Genomic DNA, 5,149 nt, shown 5'->3' on the forward strand with positions numbered 1-5,149 from the left:
TGATACATTTTTTTGTACATGGTAGATATTCATTATGTTTTTCTATTTTAAATAGCTATTTAGTAAACAAGATCATGTTCACTCTATTCATATGATACAGTTCAATTTAAGGAATATCTTTTGAATGCTTATTATGTGTCTAAAACTTCCCAAGATTCATGATTTTGTACAATTAATATATATATATATTTTTACCAGTTGTCTTTAGGGACTGAGGTTGATTTTTGTTTGATTTTTTTTTTCCTTTTTTTCTTTTAAAATAGTTTGTCTTCTTTTATGAAGCAATACTTCAATTCTTTTGATCTTGTTAAATGAGGCTCTCTGGACTTTTTACCCAATTTTTTTTTTCCTGAAGCAAAAAAGAGTTTGAAAATGCTGGTTTTCTTTGGAATTGTATCTTTAGCTTAATTATCTCACCACCACATTTGGCCAATCATAGGATGGGATAGCTTTGGTGATAGATTTTTTTCTAATTTTCTTCTTATGAGCACTTTTTTTTAGGTAATGTAAAAAAGATGTGTGCCAAGTTACATCAAAGCAACTGCAAGACTTAGTGACATAATGACCATATATTCCATTTATTTAGTATTTCTAAATAAGCCAGGCATTATGCTGAATCCTAACTGGGTTATTTTATTTAATCTGCACCACAACCTTGGGAATGAGAGCATAAGGTATTTAAAAAACTTAATTATTTCCCTAATGTTGCACAGTTAGCAAGCCATACTACATGAAGGATTTGAACTCAGCTCTCTCTGATTCTGGAACCCAGATATTACCCCTATTTACAGTGTTTCCTATGCTTGAATAATGTACAAACTCCTTGCAAAAAATATCCTATGGATACACCCTCCCCTAGAGATTTCTTCAAAAATTTCAGTTTGAGAAATACTAATTTAAGAAACAAACAAAACAAAACAAAACAAAAAACAAAAACAAAAAAAAGAAACTAAAGTTTTATTCTAAGAAAATGTCTTTCAATATGAGTTATTACTGCAAAAGAGAAGTTTTAGATTTATAATGGGGTAAAATGACTTGTTAGAAGATTCCATCAACATAAAAACACAAGTTTTTATTGTACCACTATTCACAGTAGCTGAGATATGAAATCAACCTAAGTGTCTATCAATGTATGAACAGATAAAGAAATTGTGGTGCATATACACAATGGAATATTATATAGCCACAAAAAGAATGAAATCTTGCCATTTGAAACAACATGAATGGAACAGGAGAACATTATGTTAAGTGAAATAAGCCAAACACAGAAAGACAAATCTCACACGTTTTCACTCATATGTGGGAGTTAAATATTAAAAACAATTGATCTCATGGAGACAGAGAGTAGAATGATGGTTACCAGAGGCTGGGAAGGGTAGCAGGGAGGAGGACATAAAGTGGGGATGGTTAATGAGTGCAAAAATATAGTTAGTTAGATAGAATGAATAATATTTGATAGCACAACAAAGTGACTATCATCAACAATAAGTTAGGATATACTTTAAAATAACTAAAAGAGTGGAATTGGAATGTTCCTAACACAAAGAAATGATAAATGCTTGAGGTGTTGGATACCCCAATTACTTTGATTTGATTAATTCACCTTGTATGCTTATATCAAAATATCACATGTACTCTGGGAAAATAAACAACTATTATGTAACCGTAATAATTAAAAATAAATTTTTTTTAAAAAAGAAAAAACCCACAAACTTTAAAAAATCTCACATCTTCATGAATTTATCTGACAGTTGGAGTCCTTAGACAGTGGTAGAACCAAAAAACTGTATGGGGAAGGCTTTTGCATCCCTACAATCTCCATTCTTCACCCATATAGTGGTCCATACTCCAGAGCTTGCCTTCAGAACCAAGACCCTTGTTCCTCCAAGGGCCAGAAGTGTTAGCTGTGGAGGGTTCAAAGCTGATTCCTTCCCCAAGAAATTCTTTAGGCTGTGCAAATTTATATCTCCCTGTGTATTTCCTATGACTAGTTGATTGGGATGAGGTGGGAAGTGGGAGGGGAGATAAAAACCTAGCTCTTTGCTTCAACTCAGCTCAGGTCTGAGGGAACATTCCAATTTCAGAGAACCCTGTGAGATGGGCTGAGGCCTCTGTTGCAACTGCATTACAGTCCAACTTCTCCCTCTGCCCTGTCCTGCTTTCCTCATTCCCTTACTAGTGTTGTTGTTGAAAACACTTCACAACAAAACAGGTGTATGCAAATATCTGGCTCAGGAACTGACTCATGACAACTTCTAAAGTCACCTCAAAGAAACACTTAATCTAAAAAAACAAAATGATTTCTGTATGTATGCAGCTTAAGACAAGACTACTAGGCCTACCTTTCAAGCAGACTCTTGCCCCTTAAGTTCCTCTTTCAGATATTCTTGGAAAAAAACTTTGGCTCTAACACACTGCAAGTGCAGACATTAAATTTCTGCAAAACCCTCTTCATCCTTAGAAACAATTTTATAGACGTCAAATCCCTTCCCAGAGGGAAGAATCTATACAACACAAAGTAGATTCAAACAATTTAGATAAAAATCAACAAACCAACCAATAAAACAGAGTAAAACACTCCAAACCATAAGCAGCTTGAATTATCTTATTTGGTTTTCTAATTGGCCAAGTAAATAGAATAATTGACACTAAAACTCTTTATTTTGTATCATGTGGAGCACCTAAAATTATAATACAATATTTAGGTTAAGGAAGCTTAACTGACATTATGAAGATGATAGGATAGTATAAATCTGTAATGGGAGGTTCTCTGTGTGTTTATGTGGGACTAGTGGCCAATCCTTTTCTCCTTTCATAATCTTAAGTAGGAACAATTTGTATTGAGTTTCAGTAACTGGAGGTGTGCCTGAGTTGCTGAGGAGTAAGAATGCAAGAAATGCACTGGTATATGGAGTGACACACACTTATGATTTGTGCTTAGTTTCAGAATGTGATTTTGTAAACTTAAGGAAGAGATGAATGCAAAATCATCATAGAACTACTGTAAATGATTCAGGCCCCAAGTCCATCTGAAGCTCAAACTATCTCATTTGAATCATTTTGGGTTGATTAAGAAAAAAACACAACAAAAAATGCAATTGCCAAATCCATTCTTTTCCTTTGAGTTGTGTAGGTAACCAAAAAGAAAAAAAAAGTACAGGAGATCCCAGTTAGGATTGATATACATGTACACTTCTATCTTCCAAACTTAGTTCTAGGATAACATTCTAATGTATAAGTAGAAAAATAAATACAATCATCCTAACACAAAATAATTTTAAGTGTCCCAGTGTTCCCTTTCCCTGGCCAGCATGACATACCAGGATAATCAATGAAAGGCAAAACTAATTATCCTTTTTTATTTCACAGTGTTAGGGCAAAAAGAAAATGAGACTAGTAGTCAAGGAAGAAGTTTGAAGTAAGATACAATACTAGGTACATTACGTTGCTAATTATTAGCATTATGATTGAGTAGAAGAGAGGAAAGCTCTCCTAGCTGGTTAAGACATGGCAGCCAAGAAAAAATCCAGATGTAGATTCAGAAGATAATTTCTTTGCATAGTCTTTGCTGACTGTGTTTATAGAAGTAAATGTCAAGGTAAGCTTGGCAAGGAACAAAAGAAATGAGTCACATTTCTCTAGTCTCATTCCCGAGATGCTATCTTTTACCTTTCTGAGTATGCATCAGTTTGACACTGCGTTTCTGCTCCTTTATGGGTAACAGTATGCAAACACTCAAATAACAGTAGGACAGTCATTTTTCATATATGCTTTGTTTTCATTTCTATGACTTGGAGAAACCAAGTTTCCAAATGCAGAAGTCTATTAGCTGCTCTGCAACTCGAGTCCTTGCTTGCACTCTCGATTTTATAAAGCAATTAGTTTTATAAATATGCCCTCAGAAGAGAGGGTGTGAGCCTTGAATTAAAAACCCTTTTCTCTGTGTCTCACTTTGACATTGAACAAAACAAAGTTCATTTACAGAGTAGAAAAGTGTGAACATGACTTGTCAGAACCTCAGTCTTTTTGTGTTTTACATATATTTTTCTATGTTTCTGCGACAGCATCTATGTAATCAACTATTATGCAATAACATAGCAAGCCAACAGGTGTTAACAGAAAGAAATTGTGCCAGTTCCTTTCAGAATACATTGACTTTTTTTTTTTTTGGAGACAAGGTCTCACTCTGTCACCCAGGCTAAAGTGTAGTGGTATTATCATAGCTCACTGCAACCTCAAACTCCTGGGCTAAGGTGATCTTCCTGCCTCAGCCTCCCAAGGGGACTACAGGTGTGCACCACCATGCCCAGCTAATTTTGTAGAGATGCGGTCTCACTCTTGCTCAGGCTGATCTCAAACTCCTGGCCTCAAGTGATCCTCCTGCCTTGGGCTCACAGAGTGCTAGGATTGCAGGTATGAACCATCACTCTTGGCCAGAATACATTGAACTTTAAGGTTGAAAATGACTCCTAATACTAGTAAGGGACATTATTTTACAGTTTATATGTTACTTTGTAATGAGAGTGGTATGATCCTTTCTCACCTTTGACATCTTGAATCACTGTCTCATTTTTTTTTTTTTTTTGCTTTTTCTTCACTTCCAAACTTCCTTAAAATACTTACTTGTCACCTCTCCTTCCTAACTGCTTGCTTATTTATTTCCTTGTGGTCTGAATTCAGCGCCGTCACTTTCCTGAAATCTTCTTCATAGTCCCCAGTGATCTTTCAGGAAACATATCTAAAAGCTTCTTTAACTGACTCATTTTTTTGACCTGCCCATACCCTTTGCCTTGTTGATCACCCTCATTGCCTTGAAACTCTTCCTTTGTTCTCTTAACTTCTATGACACTATAAAAACTGGTTTTCAAAACCAGCATATCCTCTCAATTTCTCCATTTTGGTCATGGCTTAAAATCATGAAGTTATTTTTTATTCATCTCCATTCCTTTCCTCCTAAGTCTTGCCTATTTTTCCTTTGTAATATTCTATCTCCTTTTTTCCTTCCAAATCCAGCTATTACCATCGTTGTCCAAGTCCTATGTCATGCTTGTTCTTCTTAACTAGTGTCTTTGTATTCAGTTTTTTCCTCATTCCAATCATTACAAAGCTACTGCCAATTTTTTTCCCCAAAACATTTCTTTTTTTTTTT

This window comes from Eulemur rufifrons, chromosome 16 (assembly GCF_041146395.1).
Source record: "Eulemur rufifrons isolate Redbay chromosome 16, OSU_ERuf_1, whole genome shotgun sequence".
In the NCBI taxonomy this organism is placed as follows: Eukaryota; Metazoa; Chordata; class Mammalia; order Primates; family Lemuridae; genus Eulemur; species Eulemur rufifrons.